Source organism: Opisthocomus hoazin, chromosome 1, assembly GCF_030867145.1.
Source record: "Opisthocomus hoazin isolate bOpiHoa1 chromosome 1, bOpiHoa1.hap1, whole genome shotgun sequence".
Lineage (NCBI taxonomy): Eukaryota > Metazoa > Chordata > Aves > Opisthocomiformes > Opisthocomidae > Opisthocomus > Opisthocomus hoazin.
The window spans coordinates 7,484,201-7,506,839 of NC_134414.1; the positions used below are offsets into that span (position 1 = coordinate 7,484,201).

The 22,639-nt window shown below is 42.0% G+C and overlaps 1 protein-coding gene across 17 annotated transcripts in view; it reads right to left on the reverse strand.

Annotated features, from left to right (window-relative positions):
- Nucleotides 1-22,639, reverse strand: part of TENM4 (teneurin transmembrane protein 4) — a 648,250-nt gene that overhangs the window by 256,078 nt on the left and 369,533 nt on the right. The gene's annotated exons all lie outside the window — the stretch shown is intronic.

A 22,639-nucleotide genomic window follows, 5' to 3' on the forward strand; every position in this document is an offset into this window, starting at 1 on the left:
GGGAGCCTTGGGAAATCCTCAAACAATAGGTCTGAATGTGGCATTAAATGGTTCATTTGGTGGTAAGTGATTAAATGGGAGAGGACTTTCTTTCTCATGGAAATTGGTCCTCTGTACTGTTGGTCCTATGCTAATGATCTGCAACTCCGAGAAAAGGATGACTGTGTTATAATGGTTTATAATACACTACTTCATGTTGGGCTATGAGGAACATTTGCATGAATACCGTCATGCAAGGAATCTGCACAGCAATAGATTTTTGTTCGGCAGGAACTATTCTCACTGGTGTCAAAAGTTCACAACCCAGAAAACGCTGGCTGGCTATACATCACCTTACAGCAAAATGTGCCATTTTTAGTCACAACTCTGAAAAACAAAGGCCCTTCACTGGATCCTATTTTACGGAGAAGTCCCCATTTCCAAGTCTAAAATTAGCCTGGCGATGAGAAAAACTATATTGCAATCACTGGGGAAATTGCAAACTTGTATTCAAACCACTTCCATCCTTTAGAGCTCTAATTTATTTTTTACAATGTAAGCTATGTCAACAGTGATATTCCTTCAAAGAAGAAAGGCCCACTTGCTCAGCACATCAGCTATGAGTTTCAGAGCGATTGGAGGTCCTGTTTCCAAATTCATTTACTAATTCCCTTGCCGCTATGAATGACTTTAAACTAAGCTCTCATCATATAACCTCAAACGACTTGATATATTCATGGAAAATCTGTGAAGGAGGGCTGAAATGCCTTTAGATCTCACTGATGCAATTCCAAAAATACTTCAAACTTTTAAGTGAAGTAAAGGCAGTTTCATGTAGCTGTATGACCAAAACCTTGGATGGAATCAAAAATAGCAACACATTCAAACACTTAAAAAGCCGGAAAGCATCATTAAAAGGTCATCCATTTCTGCCTCGGCTTCCTAGACGCCAGTGGAAGAATAACAAATGGTTATAGTTTCCTTTCACAGTGTAGCAAGGAAGCTTTGAGAATCCACAGGGCCTCATCTGCTGTTCCTTAAGCAAACATCTAAGGTAATTTTAAATTTCACTTCATCACTGTGATAGCTTCAAGCAAGCCGAGATCTCCAGTGGGCTAACCTCCCCTCTCAGTGGCATACAGTCAGTGTTACAGAACTGACTGAAACAGCTCCCTCTAAATCATCAGCTCCCCTGTGGCTGCGATTTGTGACACAGGGTACACTTCTCAGGACAGAGCTCCCCATTCTTTTTCATTTGCTTTTAAGCGGCACTTGGTAGCTTGTGTGCACAAAGCGCTGCACCTAGTTATTGTCACAGCGGTAAATTATCAGGTTTAATGGGGTGCAGGGGTAAGTTTACAAAGATATTTTGATTTGTGAAAGTGCAAGAGATAAATGACGAGGTTAATACTTCTGAAAGCACTGGAGACGTATTTTCTAGAGAGCCTTAGGCCCAAGTTAGGCTTCATTTTTAAAAGTGGTCCATGCATTTTAGAGTCTAAGCGTTCCCAAAAGTTACTGTGGCTTAGGCTCGTACATCACTTGGGCACTTCTGGAAAGCATACCTTTAGCAAAACGTATAAAAGTGTCTGTACCAGCGAGGTACCTCTCTTCAAGTGTCAGGAGAGTAAGGCTGCTTGCCTGCTAGGCACTTTTTATAAATCCCCTGGGAATCTTTCTGCATTTTTATGTGTGTAAATAAATCTCACCTAGTCCTCCAGTGTCCTTTAAAAGCAACAGGACAACTCATGAAAGGCCACTGTGTGAGTATCGATAAATCCCTGATAATCAAATCTCCTAGTGATTACTGATCTGGACTTGCTACGGCTGGAGCGATGCCAGCTCAAACGCAGCCTACCAGCCTCAAAAGCCCGATTCGACCTACAAGTGTTAAAGCACAGGACAGAGATGTCTAGCAGGTGATCTGCAAAGACGAGAAGAGCTCTGCTAACAGAGACACACCTGGCCAGCCTGATGGCTCTCGCCATTGCAATGGCTGTATTCCTCTTGATGGTCGAGTGCACAGTGAATAAGGCCATAAGCACTAATTGTCGCTTTTGAGGCCCAAGGAGGTCTTAAGGAGAAGTAAAGGCACCCTGAGGACAGCATTTCTCTTGTACTGGCATCTCCACCACAAAAAAACAAACAAACCATACCACTCAGTATTCCTGAGATTTCCATTCCTCTACAGCCACAATGAACTGGCCAGAAACCTCCTCCCTCCTTAACTCAGACCATAACTGATAGCACTTGTTTGAACACAGAACTGTTGCCACTACACTAAATCTTAATAAAGAGAAAGGAATAAAGTTCTGAACATTGAAAATGAAATGTTAAGATTCAACAACCCAGGAAAATACTTTTCTTACCGCCTACCAGCTACACAGCAGCAGGCCATGCTTGCTATTTCTTCAGCAAGCGAAGATTTACAGTCTCTGCATAGTCTGGAGCGGATGGAATAGATACAGGAGGAGGGAAAAACCCCACACATACCCCACCAGTTTTCCCTGAAAAGAAAAAGTACCCTGCTAAGGCCTAGTAAGCCCCTGGGTCTTTTTGTGGGTTATCTGACACCTAAGTATGCGGCTTCCAGCAGCAAATGTGGAGGTCGAGAAAACTCCTGAGACGAGTTGCAGTCTAAAATTGCAGCATGATGTTTGCTCAAAACTGACAAGCGAAGTCCCGGCCTCCTCTCTGTTTCCCTGTTACTCACTTAAACAACCAGATAACGTAAGGGAATGTGCTGGGCAAAGGCAGTGCTGGCTGTGCCCGGTAAGCCTCATTCAGTGATCAGAGGTTCCCCTTTGCGCACAGGGAGGCACAGGGAGGGAACAGGAAAGAATTACAGGGGCAGACAAATGATTACTGAAAATAATTATAATTTTTTTTATGGAATAGTGGTGCTGGCTCCAGTTCTGGGGGTGGAGGGGGAAGGATCTCTAAATTAAATTCACATGATCCGCTCTTGCTCATTCACGTGGTTATATAAGCTACCCACTGGCAGAAAGCAGGGCATTTGTCAATTACAAGGAGAAAATCATGCCATCTTAGTACAAACATGCTTTGCTGATGAAGACTATTTATGACAAAGATAAATAAATAATAAAGGAGATAACATGGTGGGGCAGGACTTCAACTAAACCCTTGTGGAATTTCGTCTCTAGTTCCATGGGAGCTTCCAGTGCTTTAACAACATAGCTGGGGCATATTATCCTGCACAAAGGAGAATGAAAACAGAACATAATGAGTCACTTCTTAATTACATGGTCTATCAGATGCAATGTTCTCCCCAGCAGCAAAATGTCCATTGACTTTTACAAGGTATGGCTGGCCAGAGATGAAATTATAGCAATAACTCTGCCCTAACTCACTGAGGGAAATGTCTTCCTTCTCCGATTACCCAGACATTGGGCCCTGTGCATTCTTAATGAAGACAACAGGGATTCTGCTTTTGATGTAAACTTGAGTAGACCAGACCATCCAGAACAGCAGGCACTGGAGAAATTCTGATGTAGTCAGACAACAGCAGGTCTCACGGGTGGGCTTCCCGGGCTGAGTTCAGCCTTAGGAGTACTACCCAAATCCTCACGATTTCCTAGCAACAAGGTTGAAACACTTCATGCCTCAAAAGCTATGAAGTAATAAAACAAAACAAAATCACAGAACAGGAGCTAAGTCTAAATGCTGAATCTTATTTTCCACATAATGTTGGTAGGCTGTAGGTTACCCCTTTAACTGTGAGAGGAAGCATCTGGGGCATAGCACCTATAAACACAAACACCCCAAACACAGGCAGCGCGATGAGAAGTGGGAGCCTATCACGGAGAATTTGCGATTCACTAACTCGGGCTCCGTATGACCGCTGCAGGATATGCACTACAATCTGATCTCAGTGTTTGTCACTTGTCAAAAAAATTGAGAACAAAGAGCCAATTAGCTGTGGTTTGTTTTCTTTTATTTTGCTGGAAATAAAAGCTGAGCTATGATACAAAAACAATTCCTGGTGTGTGTACGAAGCAGGGAGAAGGAAAAAAAACAATAAACAAACATTTTTACAAAAACTCCAATCATTGGACTTGCAAAACAAGGACAGCTGGGATGCATAATCAAGAGCATTAGAAAGATTTTATTTTATCCAACAGAAACTTTTCTATTCTGGCATTTGCTTTCTCAACACACAGTGCAACCACTAACTTCTGCTGAAAATCTGCAAAGACTTTGTAGGCAGCCTAGCTGCAGTAAACCTGAAAGGTGTTTGAGGCTGTGTGAAAGGCAGTGACCGGCATGCAGCGGCCAGGTGCTTTTCAACCATCGAGACAGCACTGCTTTGCATTCAGTTAGAGATGATGATCTTAGTCTGTTTTGCGACAATTTAATTAATGCTCCTCCCCACCCTGTCCTGCAGCAGGTAAAGAGACGCTGGAGACACGTCACTCGCATTTGAGTGCCTCTGCGGTGAAACACATTGCAGCTGCCTCCTACCATGAAACAGCACTGCACAGATTCGCAGGTCTTAAGATGAAAACAGGACCACCTGATTTTCCAGTCTCATCTCCTGGGTAACTCAGTCCATTACGTTTCACTCCGCTGAACAGTAAACCAAAAGTTTTGAATACAAATTGGGGGAAATAAAAAAAAAAAAGACTACTTCAACCAATGACAAAGACGGAAAATCTGGAGAGGTGGAATAGAATTACTGAAATTAGAATGCAACTAGGACAGCGGAGTCGATATCTGTGTATTAGAAAGATGACAAGAGATCTTTAAGGAGCCTCAAAGAAGCAGTCAAGATTTTGGTTTCATGTCTCAGTTTAAAAGAACATCCGATACTGTCCTGGAGTGTTGGCTCAGCACTGACTGGTAACGAAAACTGATAGCTCAGGAAGCACCCGCAACAATTCAAGCAAGATCGGCAAGCATTCCTGGGAGGTTTCCCATTTAAAGGTGGACCCAATCCAACATCTGATAGCATCAGAGAAGATAATACACGACTAGCTTATTAGGACTACCTGACGTAACTCAAAAAATATCTAACCAGTGCTGCTTATGGCAAAGGAGGTAGCATACAATTTGCTAAACACAACACAGAAAAACAATTAGAAAATTAATTTGCATCCCAATCTGGAATCAAGCAATAGTAAGAAATATACTTCGGTATTAATATCTTGTTTTATTTTGTGTAAGGAATTGCCCAGTAACTACTTCTATAACGATACGACTTTTCCCATTCCTACTGATAGCGATGGGACTATTTCACGACTGACAATCACAGTGAGCCTTTTTGTTCTTTTTTAAGGCTCTATATTGAACAAGGAAAACCTGCTGCTTCTTCTACTATCACAACTCTTTGTCTTTCAATGTGTTGTTCATGAACCACTGAAGTTTATTATGTTTAAATAATAAAATAATGCAAACCAAGAGAGTGATTCTGTACAAACACAGATTAAAGTTCTCTACCTAGAGCCGTGCTTAGGTCACTCCTAAGGGAGGCTGAAGGGAACGGCCTGTGTGCATAGGGAAAAACACACTTCACAGTTAAGGACAACTGCCTTTCCCTCTCATGCCTTTTAAGCAGCAATGGGAATCAAGCAATACTGATTTCTAGGAAAAAAAAGATCCAAATTTGCTTTCGAGCACAAACAGAGATAATTACAGTTCTTGCTCTAACAGGAAGCTGCACGAGAAAACAACTTTGCACTTTTGAGGACACACACTGTGTTTCTTGTTATGCCAATTTATTTTAATTAATCGGAAAAACATTTGTTTGAGGTATTAGCAATGCTAGTGCTTAGCCTGTCAGTTTGCCTCCCCTCTAAATGCCCAGAATGGCAACTCTAAAGCAGAGCACAGCTGGCGCAAGAAGGAATCTCTCCTTCTGGCACATCACTAAAAAGGAGCAGTATAAATTCAACAGGCCAAATCTTTGTCCTTCTACTCACCCTGAGTAGAGCAGAGCTGTTTCGTAACGGGATGGAGTTCATTACTCCACAGAAATATGGTTTAACCCTTAAGAGTGCGTGAAGTGGTGCACATGGCATTGCAGTTCATGCTTTCCAGGGAGGAAGACCGTGCAGCTGCAAACCACACCACCTCCCGATAAGGCAACCTGTGACTCGTATTTAACCTTGGAGTGTTGTGTGTGGTAGTAATTGGCCCAACGTCCCACTGGGAGGCAGAAGGAAAGCTGCCAGTACGGGGAGGCTGGAAGGACCAAACAAGTTAGGCTGCACCCAGGTGACAGTCCTGGAATACAGGGGGAAGATAAAGATTTTCCAAGGTATTTAAAAACAAAAAGGGACCAGAGGATGACTAATTCTCCTTTCTTGCTTCCTTGCTCCATCTTTGATTTCTGAAATCACCACTAAGTTTTATGATATCTACATAAGCAGCTGCTCCTTTCTAGCAGTATCTGGAAAATGGAACTGAAAAATACCATCTTCCATGCTTCTTTTTGCATGCTTCATTCAAATAGTGAGACTGACTGATTTGCCCTCACTGCTGTTCCTTACCTTGTCTATCCATCCCAAAAGAGTTGGGTAAATCTCCTCCAGAAAGAGGTGGGCCCCAAAAACCCACGTGATTGACATGACTTCTTAAAATTTTCTATTTCTTAAGTTTAAAAATGTAATTAAATAGTTAATAGTTCAATATTTTTCATTATTAAACTTACTATTAAAGTGTATCTTAATAACACACTTGGATTTTGTTTATTCCTCTTCAGTTTGAAAGTCTGTAGCTGAGTCCCATGTTTAAACCTGTTTTCCACAATAGAGAGCACTAGAAACTTTATTTTACTCTCCTTTCAGTTGGACTGAAGTTGTTGGGTAATCGGAAAATTCCAGGGGCTGGCATACCAAAAAAAAGCACCAAACATCTCCAGAGACAGCAAAATCAAATGCAGGATTTGCCCTGACACACACAGAAAAAAATGCTACTAATATCACCAGTAATATCGCCTAACTGGAACCGTTTGTCTTACCAGAAACACTAACAAGCTGGGGGAAAAGAGCAGCTTTGACAGTTGCATAGCAACCAGAAGAAGGCAAGGTGGACATTCCCTGAGGATGAGTGTGGCACAAACAGAGGGCAGGCAGTAACTTGGCTCCAGCTGAGGTTGTTCGGTGGTGCCAGCCTGACCTTAGACCAGCTACAAGCCAGCAGGCAGCGATCCCGCGGCGCGGCTCTGCCAGCTCTCTGCCAGGGCCTCTTGCGTGCGATCTGGCCAGCTATTAGCATCCAAATGGTATGAAAGCTCTCAGAATAAATAAGCAATAAGACTAAGTCAAACAGTATGTGTGAAATGGCAGCATTGAGCAAGAAGCTGTCCGGCCAAGGCAGTCTCGGCACTCAAACGGCACTGCGGTACGGCACGTAAGGAGCTGCTGTACGCTACAGACCAAGAGCAAGTGATCCATCCCAAACTCACAGTGGGACAGCCCACAAAACCACCGGGGGAAAGCAAGCCTTTCCATAAATTACTTAAAAAAAGTCCTAAAAATACCTCAGCTTGCATATTTTGCTCACCTTCAACTCCTGCTAAAGCCACTGAGATCAAGTCCCAAGTCACATTCAACTGCTGATTTACTCAGCAAAGAATTCTCCTGTGAACACATGAAAGCCTGTGACTTGTAACCTCCACAGCTACCACATGTTGCTGTGACACTGCCTACACCACCTAGTGGGTTTGGTACATTCTAAACGTTATCAGTAAAGGTAATTTATTATATAGAAGACCTAACTATATTTTAGCAGAAAAAGGAAAAAGCCTGTGTGTTAAAACTAAACAAGAGTTAGCTTTTCTTTTAATTGCAAACCTGTGAAGAACAAGCAGAAGGTAACCAAGGAGAAAAATTTGTCCCTAACCTTTCATCCTCTTTCACAATAATCTTCTTTTTTTCTCTTCAATTTTTAACCTTCTCTGTCACCACCAGCACTAAAAGCTGCTTTTTTCTCCCCCTTTTGCTGGGAGAACAAACAAACAGTTGCCATTTCAGTCAAAGCAGTGTTATTCTTCGGCTGGCTGGCACTGGTTTCAGCTCACAGGGCGGTCAGTTCCTCTGGCTCCCATCCAGCAAGCTGAATAAACCATTCTGGCAGTAAGTGTAACTCTGTTTGGGCGCAGAAATCAGTGCTTCAGACCTGTTTCCAACCTGAGCGCTTCCAATTTACAGCACTCCCAACGCCACAGGAAGTACACCAGGCCAATCTGAAACTCAAATCTATTTGAAACAAAGCTTTCTTCGATGCTCTTAGGTCTTTGTCTGCCCTCTTCTTCCTCCTCTCTTGAGCATTGGCAGGTTTGAATTCAATGCTCTTTTTTCTGCCAGAAGTTTGGCTTTTGCAATAAGTACTTCATCCAGGTGAGCCGTTTCCTCCAAAATGCACAGCGGTGGCAGAAATCACAGGCAGATCCTTACAATCTTTCCCCTTTTTCTCACTTCCCACCTTTTATATGGAGCACTCTGAGAGTCAAGAAGAATTTTCCTGAAATTACAAAACTCCTGTTTTTACAGGCATGCAGTCACCAAGCACCAGTGTTTGGACTCTCACAGTGCAAAATGGAAAACATAAGGAAATATGTAATACAAGAGCAACTACGGTTCAGTAAGTGCAAAGACTAGCTGGAGGGATTAAAACTGCCGGACTAGGGACTTAAGACTTCCCTTGCGCTCTGCTTTCTGGCAGAGTAACTCTAACAGCAGAATTCCACTTTACTGGGATAAGGGACAAGTCGAGGAGCTGCTTGTGACAAGAGCAGCAGAAGTGAATGCAAAGTTTGAGAAATTGTATTGAGCACTGTGTTTCAGTGCTCAGGTTATCATTTTCTCTTTCCTCCCCTCATTTTTCACACTATTAAAATTCCACCTCAGATACCAGACTCAAAATGAACAAACAAACACGCATTGTTAGGTACTAAAACCCACCGGCGCTCACGCGGCTGCTGCGGAGGCTGCGGTGACACTCGAGCTGGGCCAGCAGAAACCACTCAGGCGGTTCACGGAGGGAATGCCAGAGTGACAGGTTAAGTACAAAACTAATCCACATGTTGTGTTTCTACTGCACAGGTGTGTCCAGGGATTATCTTTCTGCCACGCAAGTCACTTATGCCATCTCTAAAGATCCTTTCTCTTTCTTTCAGTTCCTTAGTCTCTCCGAAACAAACTTTCCATGGCTACTGTGTTGAAAAGCTTCCAATAATATTAGTTCTGTAAAACTTCAAACATTGTCATTACCTCTTGTACACAATAATTTATCAACCATTGTAGCATGCAAACATCCTAGTCTCTTAGATGAAACTTCTCCACACTCTTTACAAGGACCTTAAATATCACCCTCTTCCAGTGCCCTGCAAAGAAAAATATGAGAAAAAAGAAAAATGAAAGCTTTAAGACCACCTCTAAATCCTGCACACAAATATTATGCTAAGCCAAGATGGAGACAAATAGTGAAAAAGATGCAAGAGCCCTGAAACGTGTTTGAAGTTGTTAGCTAAAAGTTAGCACATACAAACTCCCATTTAGAAGCAGAAGTAATTTGAAGAGGTTCTACTTAATGGACAGCACAGCAAATACGGGTTCTGGTTTCCAACAAAAAGTGACATGCAGTAAAATATTTAGGCAATCTTTTGAGGACTACGTAGCATTTCATAAATTAAAGGGCTTTAGTCAGCTTTCCACGTGACAGCAGCCAACTTGCAGTTCAATCAGAGGAGAACTGTTTGTGTTTTATCCCAAGATGGATTGGAGGAACTTCTGGCACGGACTGACACTGACATAAACCGCTCCAGAGTTTTTACGGAGACGAAATGGAAGACAAAGCAAACTGTTTTAAATAGAAGCCACCACAACATTCAGCTCAAGCCTAAATTCCCTGTTCAGAAATACATGTGACTAAAAACTATGACACAGTTTTCAAATAGGTGGTTAAGGTGCCTTTGCGAACTTCACAACTATGTTTGAGAATCATTTATTTCTCATTCCATTAGCAAACAGGATATTTTATGCAAACCTAGATAGATGTAGTACTTGGACTTTTGTCCATATTTCTGTATTTTATATGAATTCCACGCATGAACATTCTGGTTGTCTGTAAACTGGGGAAAACTCCTGATCATACTGAGCCATTTTCAGCAGGTGAAATCAGGTCTAGGAAGTGGCTCACAGACTGTTAGAAATCAATTGCACCGAAGCACTCAATTGTGTTAAGTGTCTCTGTGTAGCTTTTGGGAGAGAACATCGTGTAGGGTTGTTACAGAAATGGGAGAATAAGGGGAGATGAATCCTGCCGCGATGGTATCGCAGAATGCCTGGGTGACCTCGGGCTAGTCACTTGTGACCTCTGTAAAATGGAGATAATCACACTTATCTGATTCAAGGAGGTACCAGGAGACCTACTGTTTCCTAATTGCTTAGAGATATACACAGGAAAGGCACAATATAACTACTTCTGCTATTAAAAACAGTTACATGGGTTAGGTTTCTGGAAATATCTACTGGTGACACAATAGATTTTACCCATCTGTGTAAAAGTGTCAAGTACTGCTATTATTTTGACCTCATTGATAAAGAAAGGATGGGTGGTCTGGTAGACTGAAGCACATTTTGGCTGGAAGCTATTACCCTCTGAGACGACCTCTCGCTTCAAGTTTCACTGGCATATCAGAAAAGTTACAAGCAGCAACAGTAAAGATTTCTGTAACTCATTCTACAAAACCACTAAAAGCTGCTTTGTCTCCTCCGACTTGCTTCTCCTCTGTACTAATCCTAATGATATTTTTCCTAATCAAGCATACGTTAATGGCAGGGAGCAATGTCACTCTCTTCTGTTTTTACCTGACCTTTCTTTCTTTGGATACTTGTTGCATATGTGAAGCTATACCAACCTCAGTTGGTATAACCCACACTGTTAGAGAGGTGTAGAAAAACTGACTGCAAGACAAGTAAGGGCAGCAAAAATTATGGTAAGTTAAGAGGAAGAATGAATTTAAAAACAAGACACCTGAATGAGAAACTATATGGCTTGAGGTAGAACAGAGAGCCTCGTGATAGCCTCACGTAGCACACTCAGTTTTAGGGAGATAAGTTGTTTAAGGTGATTTGGGCAGGAGCTGTGTAAACTGAGTAGCAAGGCAAAGACCTGATTTACATTAAAACACAGCACAAGCAATCATCAAATGGTAGTAGTTTCACTGTTGAAAGGAGACTCCAGAGCATTTTTACAAAATCTCCACATTTGGCCAGGCAGGGTAAGGCAAGGAAGGGATCAATGTGTTCAACCTGGAGTAATCCATGCTGATTTTCATTTCACCACAACAATTTTATACCAGAAATACCTATACAGAATCCAGATATTGGCACCTCTGTCTAAAGCACTCATTTACTACAAAGCATCCCTGTTTTACCAGCTCAGTGTGTTTGCCAGGATGAACCACTCTGTCATTTTTATCTGTAACGCAACCCCCACCCACATGTGCTTCAACACCAGACTTGACTAATGCATGAATCTTGGTGCTGCGCTCCTTATGAAATGCTGTGTCCTATCACGTTGCCACCATACTGCCACTAGATTTATAGCTATAACTAAATCATCCGATCATACCACTTCTGTGCTGTGCTTCTTCCATTACCACCTAATGTATCAAAAGTATCGATTTTACACTTGCGAGCTTTCCTACTGAAGCACTCCAAGGTCTTGCACCACTTTATTATATCCCAAGTCCACTCCCATAGCTGTCATGCTAATGAGGCATGTGCCGTTACTTTAATTATTCTGAAGCAGGTCCCAAAGCTCAACTCTCCCCTCATGTGGGAGAACCTGGAGTCCAATTCCTGAGCTGTCATGGCTGGCTGATTTTGAATAGTGCGTATGATGACATAGGCTCTCGTATTACTGGCCTGGCCACCACAACACCCCTTCCCTCTAAATGCTGAAAAGAAATATGGCCACTTAGGGTTTCAGAATGCTTTTCCCCTATTGTTGTACTCATCGAACTCCTATTATCCTGAGGTGTCCAAAATGGTGAAATTCTAACCTGCTTAACCTCAATAATTCTGAGAGGCAGTTTTTTGTCTCTACAATACAGGTCTTGTTTAGACAGAAAGAAAATGCAACACACTAAAATTAAGAGGCTACATTGGCAGGATATCTAGAAATACCTTGAAAACCCACAGAAATTTAGCACAACAGATAAAGGCCCAGATCATCCACAAAGGAGGGATATATTTTAAGACAACAGGTAAAAATTGCTGGTAATTTACTGCCCTGCCAGGGCATCTTGACTTCGGACAGGTAAGAAAGACAAGAAGTGACAACAGTAATTTTCAGACTACTCTGAAAGGCATCCCTATATTTTGTGGGATTAATTTCCAAGGAATGCTGATGTCCCAGGAACTGAAAGGTTAGGAACAATTAGGTGGCAACTAATTAGGGCCAGTCCTGCCTTCTTATTTTGACCACTCTTACGGATAAGACTACTTGCTGTTTGAGACAGTTGATGAGCAAAGGGGGCAGATTCAGGCTTGAGTAGCTCAAGTAACATGGAGCCGCTTGGTCTTTCACCCCACCACTGCTGCCTTTAGTGAATGGTTGTGTATTTTCACACTACTTTGACATGTCCATATCAGCTGACCTCTTCTAAGCAGAAATGTGATATAGCAAATGTCTGAATTTTATTAGTTTCTGTCATACTGTCTTATGATTTGAACCGTTTTGTCTTTTTGCTACACTTTATCTGCTTTATATGGAAAAGGCTTTAATTAACTCGGCTCCCATTAATGGGCCTAATTATTACATGGAAAGAGAAAAAAGATCTATTGAATCTTCTCTGTTAAAAGGCAGGGCAGACTTGGAAGACGTTACAAAAAGGGTGCCTAAACTTTGCGGCATCACCATCCCCTACCTATGGAGATGCGAGCACATTTTCAGTCAAGAATCTCAAAGTCTCCACAGCTTACAAGAGTCGAACAATGATCATTATCCCCTGTTTTATTCACTGAAGAGTCAGACATCAGCATTTAGGTCACTTGGCCAAGGTCACAAACTGTCACCAGTCTTCTGACTCCCATTTCCAGGCATTACTTACTACAATATACCGAACTTGCAGTCATAGACTTTGAGCCAAATACACATTTAAAACACTATACCAGCTATTCCATCTGTATTTGGGGGTTTTGTCTCAATTCACATGGTGCGAATTAAAAACAAACAAAGCTTTTAACTCTTCAAATTCCGGTGTTTTCCAAACTGCTAGCAAAATTAATTCTTATCTGGGATGCGTATGCTGGGGCTTGTAGTCCTCAAAGGCTTAACCCAATTGACTCTTAAGGAACTGTGACAGTCTTTCATATAAATCCCTCCAAGATCAAAGGCTGCTTCTGTGCCATAACTGTCTATCACATCAGCTTTACTACCAAGCATGGGCACTAAGGGCTTGGTCCTGCTGTTAGACACACGGATAAGGATTGCCCTCTCTTGAACAGAACAACCCTACTGCTTTGCACCCAGGTACACATGGGAAGTAACTTCAAAGGATACACCGTGGTTCATACATGCACAGCAAGAAGCTGCACTATCCCCTCATGTCATGTTCCAAATATCATTTTTCAGAAAACATGCACTGTATCCAGAGAAGGCACTTTTTCCTCTGAGTTACTGCCTCAAACGTTTTAACCTGATCCTTTCCCTTCTACTCAGAGCCTCAAAGCTTCCACCCGGAGTACCTAAAGCTATCACTGCTTCAGTGTGATAGAGCTTGTTGGGGTCACATGATGGTTTGAAAGCTGTGGTTGAGATTAATAGTGTGTTACAATAAACACAGTGAACAATGCAAAGCACAGGAACGATGGAGGAGGAAGTGGGGGGAGACATCTTCTGAGATTATGCAGTTACTGGATGTTTAGTTTGAAAGAACACACAGGTCTGAGTGAGACCTCTGGCATCTTCTCTCTTACAAATTAACCACTAGTTCACAGTGGCCAGAAAATTTCAGCTTATAAATAAAGTTCAAAGCCTCCAGGTCCTCATTTTAAAACGGAGACATATGGCTTGAAAACAGCTAATGGAACAAGCCTTCCCCAAGTTTGAGCTCATTCCCAACTGAGAGATCCCTTTCACAGTAATAACACTAGGCAGCCACGAGCACACGAGCATCAGACTTCCTTCCTGTGTTTTATAATACTTTGCAATTCCACACAGGCTTTTATCTGGTGAATGGAAAAAGTCCCGGTGAACATCAGCTACAACTTTTCAAAGTGTAGAAGATACACAACGCTGCAGGAACTGAGAGCACACACAGCCTCCTACAAGATCCTCAGCCATACAGGCATCAGCTCAGAGATGATACATACCCAGAAATAACAAGTTCAATGCTGTGCCCGCAGAAATCTGAAAAGTTTTAGAAAAAAGATTAGTTTACTCTCTGACACGTGATGTCTGCAAGTATGGGGCCGTGGGTCCCTTTTTGTCTACTTGTTCACTGTACTGTAAATCATGGCTAGCTCCAGTAACATCATACTGATGAGGAAATAGTTTGGAAGGATACTGAAGCCAATGGCTTGCTATATCTTCTATTTAAAATGGAGGAAACCGAAGTTAAGATTTTTAGCTGAGAAGCCTGTGGCAGAAACCAGAAGGCTGAATTCCAAGTACTCGCTCCAATCTCTGGACAACTCTGCCTTCAATGTTTTGTTGTAAAGCTGCTCAGAAGCATTTTTTCCACACAGAATCGGCTCCTTTGGGGGCTTTGTTTCATGTTAGTCACAAATCTCTCAGTATAACATGAGGTAGACCAAAACACTGGCAGTCCTGCAGTGAAAAAGCATCTAATGGGCCATAAATTAATGTTTCATTTCCTTTAATAGTGCAATGATTAATTCCTTCTTCAGAGAAAGATTTTGTTGCACATTTGGTAGTTGCACTATAAAGAAAGAAACGGGGTTTTTTACATTGAAAAGGATCAAAGCCAGAACGCTGCTATTTTTGTTTGTGCTCTTGTAGCTTGACTCTTCAAACAGATTTTTCTCCCCAATTTTGTAAAGAATAAGGTAAAAAACATCCATCTCAGACGAGACCTTGCACAGCTTGTCAAGTTTCAACCCACAGTGAATTTTTACTGCAGATATAAACCTCTGAAAGTAGGGTTTTCTAATGGAAATGCTGACATAACCTTAACTATACCAATGCTGCTGTAATGCTCAGGTTACCAGGAATATTTCTGCTGCCAATTCAGTTTAACAAGTCTGAATGCACATAATTTGTTCCAGTTGTCTTTCCTCAGAGTGGGGCTCCTTTGTGCACACTTTCCAATGTGGCTTGCATTAAAAGAAACAAAAAAACCACCCTACTCCTATGTAAATTCATATACACACTGATACGGTTTTATCACAGCTAAAAAGCTATAAATCTGCTTTAACTGATTCAGTGTGTTCCCTACTGGCCTAGAAAGGTGACTCATTTCATTGCTGCCCTTCACTGAATGTGACAATCATAACTTTGCTTTGTCCTCTTTGGGATGTTTATTCTTTGCAAAAAAAAAAAAAACAAAAACAAAAACTGACTTTCTGTATATTCTTATTACCCACTCCTGACCAAACCTCCCCCAGTTTGAGCCAAAAGGATTTTAGCTGGGTCACGATTTGACCCTCGTTATGCTAGGAATCTAATCCAAATGCCTCCCATCGATATCAGCGATAAGAATCTAGTCCTATGGCAAACAATTTGCTCCTCACCTTTGGCTCATCCTGAAGCCAAACAACTGCCAGGTTAAACAAATACTCTCAGGGTGCAAAGCGAATTCATGGGGCAAGAGCTTAAGCGACAGCAAGGTACTTCTAGAGCTTCACGTTCTCTGAAAGATCTGCAGCTTTCATGCTGAAATCTTTCTGATCTTTCCTCCTGGTAGGAAGAGTGAAACTAGAGGAACAAAATCTCAACAGAACGGCTCCACCGCTCGGTGAACAGGAGGAGTAATTCATGATTTGATATTCCTCACACCTGCCAGCTTACAACCACTTACTTGATCTTCCAGGGTCTAAGAGGCAATGGCTCATGCTTGGGAATTCAAAACCTGAACCTTGTTGTCATCTTCACAACAGAGATAAATTTGGAGGAATGATTTGAGGACAAATTTTCAAATATGTCGGTGAATTTTTGGATGGTTTCAGTGAATTCAGGTAGTTGACAACTGTGAAAATCAAGCTAAATGACCGGATTCAGGCTTCTAACTAACTTCTCAGGCTCCTATGGACCCATAGTCAGCCACGGCTCTGTCCACAATGAGTGGAAAAAGAGGAATCTCTTCAGGATGATTCAGACCCTCATGGCCTGAAATGCCTCTAACTAAACTGAAAGCTTATGATTAATATGCCTCTTGTTTAAGTTTTCTGACTAAAATGAAAAGGGAGGAATTTAGGTCATGGTGTGTCAGGCTGAACTCTGAACATGTTCCCAAATTAGATGATAAATTCAGTGAAAAATTATGTAAAACTGGTTTTCAGAAGATTTGTTTTCAAGCACTTCTGCCACCTTTTCTTTTTCAATCACCACTATTCTGAAAAAAAATTCTTTTATTAAAGGTTATTGTAAAACTATTGTTAAACTAAGTATCTTTTTAAACCTTACCTCTCCTTAAGACTTTTTTCCTGAACTTCTGAAATTTTGTGGAGGTGTGTGGTCATATTAAGTTTTAATCTAAAAAGTTTGAATAAGTCTTAATAGCAAACACAATAATCCAAAGAATATTTTTCATATTTTAAAAGACACTTGGAAAATGATTGGCTATATCACCCCATTCCTCAGTTTCACTTCTGTCATTATGAATTACCATTATGAGTAACACTGAGTGCTAATGGATTCTGCAAATCTCTGATAAAGGACGCAGAAACTAATTGTTATTCTTACTTAACAAACTTATTCGAGTAGTAAAGAAAGAAGAAACAGAAAGCATTGTGCAAGGACAAAACACAACAAGAGAACAGACCCTCCATCCACAAGCCTGTGTGGAAAGAAAAAAAAAGCCTTACATAAAAGAAAATTGAATTTAATCGGGATTTATTATTAATTATTAGATGAGCAAAATATCAATTATTCAGATTATATTATCAAAGGTTCTTTTGCTCGCCTCAGTCAGATCCCCGAAAATTCTCCACTTCTTAGCAGCCTCACATCACACTATTCTTTCTTTGAAATGGTTCAATATTCTGTGTCTTTTGAGCTCCCTGCTGCAGTTTGATTTCTCTGTGAGTGTGTCCTCCATCCCCATGTTGTGAACACCTAGCCCTGTGCTTGAGCAGGACAACGCATGTCAGACCTGCAGATCAGAGGAGTGGCGCCTGATGCAAAGCAGGCTGATGCTAAGTTCAGCCTTTCAGCAGGTCACACTGGGCTGCAGAATGAGTCTGAGAACAGCAGCGTCTGTGTGGCAGACTACGTGACACCGAAGAAAAAAACACTGAGCACATGCATAGATAGATTAAAGACTTTCAGCAGAAAGTGCCCTGTATTTCTCGAAGATGACTTCAGTTTAGATCCTGAAGGAATCCAGCCATGGCAGCAGTGGCAAGCAGATGATCTGGTTGTTTACCCACCATAAAGTGCCAGCAATCTGCAATTTATATCAAATTCAGCTACGTAACAAAACACAAACAGGGCTTTAGTAGTCCTCATCAGCCTTTTTGTGAAGGATTTGTTCTCATAAATCTGGGCCAAACCGTTTAATAAACAGCTGACAAGTTCCGAAGAATAGGAAAGGGAGGTAAATTAATAATGGCTATTGCCTTCAACAGCTCAAGTCTGATCATTAAAGATAAAAAGAATCCTAAAAAGAAAATAGGACCATATTCTTCAGGTTCAGGAGGTCTAGACTGGTCAAATTTAGTTAGAAATGAGAAAGAAGATCTTAGGGAAACCTACTGCTTCAAACTGCTGAGCACTCTAAACAAAAAGTGGCAAAGGCAGCACACAAATCTGCCTTAACTCCCTGACCACCGATTTTGTTGCCAAAGTGGCTCGTTCATGCAGATCCCACTAAGTAGAAGCAGCATGTTGTGGGGTTTTTTTCAGTTTCTGGGGTCAGGCTGATTCTGATTTGGCCTGTTTTCCTGCGAAATTGAGGATTCTATGGAAGCCAGGCTCGTCTCCTAGGATCTGACCCTGGAATATTTATTTGCGTACTCAACATGGTTTTCCCTCCTCCCCTCCACTGACAACGCAATCTGTGCCTGAGGTGAGGGCTGCATTGTCCATGCTTCACGCAATGCTGAACACTCCTCCTGGAATTCAAAGTCTAATAATACTGTGAATCATGCCTACCTACCATCTCTCTCTCTCTCTCCAGCAGCAATGTCATCTTGGGTGACTGGCAGCGTGACCCTCCGCTGCTGCTTTTTTTGTGAATAAATGGCTTTAGTGGTAGCAAAGGAACAGGACTGGTTCAATGAGTAGGGAGCAACAAGAGTTGTTGGAATAGGGATATATTTGAGGGAGAAGCCAAGAAATTGGGGTACACATATTCAGAAATGGGTGATAAGATTCCAGACTGTATTAATTCCTTCCTACAGAGACTTTAGTAGATGTTACCTCCGGTGTCACCTAAATAAAGTAATTTCTAGGACCAGAGAGTCAGGTTTAGATATTCTTACAACTTTCTGGTATCTCCTTACTTCTGCTAATATTAAATAAAATCCATGCCCTGCACTCTGAAATTGTGTTTGAGAATATTAAAATGCCCAAAACGAGAGGTGATTTTGGATTTTGTGGCTCCCATCTGCAGAGGTTGTTTCAAATGTCTACCTCCAGCCTTCCTGTCTGCCTGATACGAGCAACTTGGAGAAACACACCAGACACCAAAAAAATGACAAAAGCACACTTCACACTGCATGCCAGCTCACTGATGAAAGAGCTGGAAGAAGTCACGCACTTTGGCTTTGACTACGAGGCAACACGGTCAGCGTTCTCAAAGGAATTTAGATGTCAGTTTTCCACAGATTTCATATATTTTTCAAAATCTGTTCCTTGTCACTCAGCACATCAGCTCCCCATGGGGATAACAGCCAATTCCCTGCCTCACAGCTGTGCTATGCAGAGATGTACCTGCTAACGTCCCCAGTGCCACAGCTGCAGATGCTGAAGGAAGTGGACAGCAATGGTCAGGCTGATGTGCTCTTGCTAGACACTCTTCCCTAAAAACACTCAATTTTATTTTTTAGTTTATTTTTCATGTTATTTACTGGTTCAAATGGAAGGGAGCTGCTGCTTCCAAGCCAATCACCAACCTCTACATCCCTCTCCTTGGCTGATGCTCGACCTTTCCCAGCCAGTCAGCACCCTCCCTGCAACCCCAGCTGGCTCGTGCCTCTCCTCCCATACCACTGTCAGAGATGACATGGACCAACGTTCTGATCCAACACAGCATTTGTTAATTTCTTAAAACAATCAGATTAAAGATTGGATGCCTTCAGATGGTTCTGGCTTCTCATCAGTCATATACATATATACCTATGCACCAGTACATGCATATGTATGACTGATGAGAAACCTGAAGAACTGTTTCTGAAAGTCCACCAAGATACTTCAAGGCAGCCTACTTTTCAAATAGTGCTGAAATCCTCAAATCAGGAAATTTTAAGGTTTCTGAAAGGAAACATCCTGAGATGTTCAAGAGAGTTGGGGTTGTTTAGCCTGGCGAAAGGAATTCTCTGTGCAGCCTTTCAACACTTAAAAGGGGGCTTATAAGGAAGATGGAGAGAGACTTTCTACTAGGGCCTGCAGTGATAGCAGGAGGGGTAACAGTTTTAAAGTCAAAGAGGACAGATTTAGATTTGGTATAAGGAAGAAATTATTTACTATGAGTGGTGACAGTCCAACAGGTTGTTTGGAGAAGCTGTGGATTCCTCCTCCCTGGCAGTGTTCAAGGCCAGGTTGGACGGGGCTTTGAGCAACCTGGTCTGGTGGAAGGGGTCCCTGTCCATGGCAGGGGGGTTGGAACTGGATGATCTTTAAAGATCCCTTCCAACCCAAACCATTCTATGATTCTATGGAATGGAGACATTCACACCCTAGTTACCCTGGATAATTTCAGGCAAAATAAAAAAATCTTCTGGAGTTGACATGTATAAAAACAAAAGCAAAAAGGTCCAAGTCTGAAAAGCATTTTTTCCCTGAAGGTTAAGTACCTGCTGATAGTACAGGTACAATAAGAATTGTGTATTTTTAGTGTTCTAAATAACTTTCACCTTATAAGTTAAAAAACAAACAATGGCTTGTAATACATCCAACACAAAATTAAAAGCCCTTAAAGAGAACCACATATTTATATACTTCTTAGTTTATTCCAGCCTTCACTTGAAAGTTTAGCTGGACATTTTCCTGGAAGCGCAGAAATAATATTATGGGTATTATTACCTTTCTGGAATGAAGGCAACTTAGATAAAGAATAGCCTACTGTATCTTCAAAAAGTAGCATGTTTCTTAAGTTCCACGTGCATTATATTTGCAATTTACATGGGGATTTGTAACAGCAGTGCTGCTCCCTGGGTGTTACTTACTTTGGATGGACTTCTCTAAGGCTGAGTTTACACAGCTGTGGAAGGAAAACCTAGCCACAATCAATTAAAAAGTGCAACACAAATCCTTTGGACAGCATTCTCAGGCTGTCCTGCTGTTGAGACAGCTACTATTCTCCAAGAATGAGTGCTTTAACTGTATTAAACTTAGTCCTAACCAAAATAAGCTTTTACTAATTTTCACCATTTAAGGAACATAAAGACCTGCCTTTGTCATTTAAAGTTTAAGCTGACTAAGCCTCATAGAAACAGAACATTAAGGAACTAAAGCAATTAAATCCATTTACAGAGGTCAGAAGAGTCTCTGGGTTTTAGACATGATGGGCTTGTATGGTCTGTGCTTCTTATTCATGTGAACTCTCAGATTATGGGTTGATAGGTGGCATAATAAGTCACCTTTGTTTTCCTCCAGATAGGGGAGTGACGCTGAGCTGATCCTAACAGGTCACCAGTGTGCTGGCATTACCTGCACTTCTGATTACTGAACAACTAGAATAAGCACACAAATGAGACCCCAGACACCCTGTCTTTGTGTGGGACATATTTATTACCAACCTGCTGAATCCTACACACAAAGAAGGCCTCAGGGAATGCAGTATGTCTGCAGGCCGATGCAAAAAGCACTGAGAAAAAAGAGGATAAGTAAGCAGGCAGCTGAAAAGCCTGAAGTCTAACTCACCAGCACATCAATAATACAATAATGTCATCAGCCCACTGTGGACTCTGAACAATGCTTTTTCTGTTGTTCAGCTAATTAGTAAAAGAAGAGATTAAGGTCTTTAATCTCACTTGCTTTCTCTTTCTTCCCTTTTTTTACCTGGAGGGTGTGCATATTTGTACAGATATATTCCCTAAATGAACACAGAGAAAGTACATACGTTATGATGTTGAAAACACGAGGTGGAGTGTGAGTTTGGCTTTATTTCCAACAGGAGGGTCATCCACATGATTTCAGATTTCAATGTACTGTGACTATAAGGAGTCAGATGTGTGTGTGTGTGTTACAGGGTGTGAGGGGAGGGGGGGAAGCCGAACAGAGGTTATGAATTCTAAGCAGTTTCCTGAATGAATACAACACTGTATTTCCCCCTACTCTCCTTAGGATGACAATTCAGAGGAGATAACCTTCTCCTTTGAAAAACCCTGAAGGGAAAGTTTGTTTTTACCATAACAAATGCCACAAAAGAAAAGAAGAGGGAAGCCTGGAAAGGGGTGGGGGCGTGGAGGGACAAATTAAATGTCAAACTTTCTCTCCTTACTCGGAGATAACAGCGTACTAGGAAACCTTCTTAGAAGCTTAGCATAAATGGAGTTAAACTGTTGCCAGCTGCAGTAAACCTCTCTCTCACCTTTCTTTCTCTCTTTCAAGATATCTTTGAATGCCCTCTCCTTCATCATAAATCAGACCTGTGAGCAATTATCACTCAAGCCGGATGGCAGCGGCCTGAGTGGCCACTGCTATTCCACTGCTGTAATCTGCACTTTGTCAGGTTACACTACCCTTGATGAAATTTCACATTTCCTTGCCAATGAGCGTTACCTCTCCGTTTATGACTCATTGTCTTTGCAGCAGAGAGCTGTGAATCTCATTCTTGGTATCTGTGTAAGCAGCACGGTCTGTCTGGTGGTGCTGAGCACCCTCAGCTCTCGTTCTGGGAGTCTCAGAGCATCCCAGAAGCATGAGGTTGCGCTGCTGCCTCAAATACTTACCCCGAGAGCATCTCGCAGCGCCTCTGAGGGAGATGCGGACACAGACACTGGCCTCTGAGGCTGAGCACATGGTGCTGATGCCGCTGTCACAGCTCACAAGCAAAATCTGAGTTTTTCGGCATCGCCTTTTCCACCCATGATCCCCTTCGGTGACAGGTTTCTGACAGCGGCGCGAGCCCACCTGGCCACCCTCAGCCCTCACAGAGAAGGGGGTTTCTCTGGTGAGTTTTTCAGCCAGGAAGAAAGCAAAAAAAGCCCCAAACAAAACCAAAATCCCCCCTCCTCCAAAACAGGGAGGGGGCTCCAGCCTTCACCTCAGGTGAAGTTTCTGAGCTCTGCCCAGGTACCAACAGTGCACCTCCCCACAGCCACCCAGCAACACGCACAGCAGC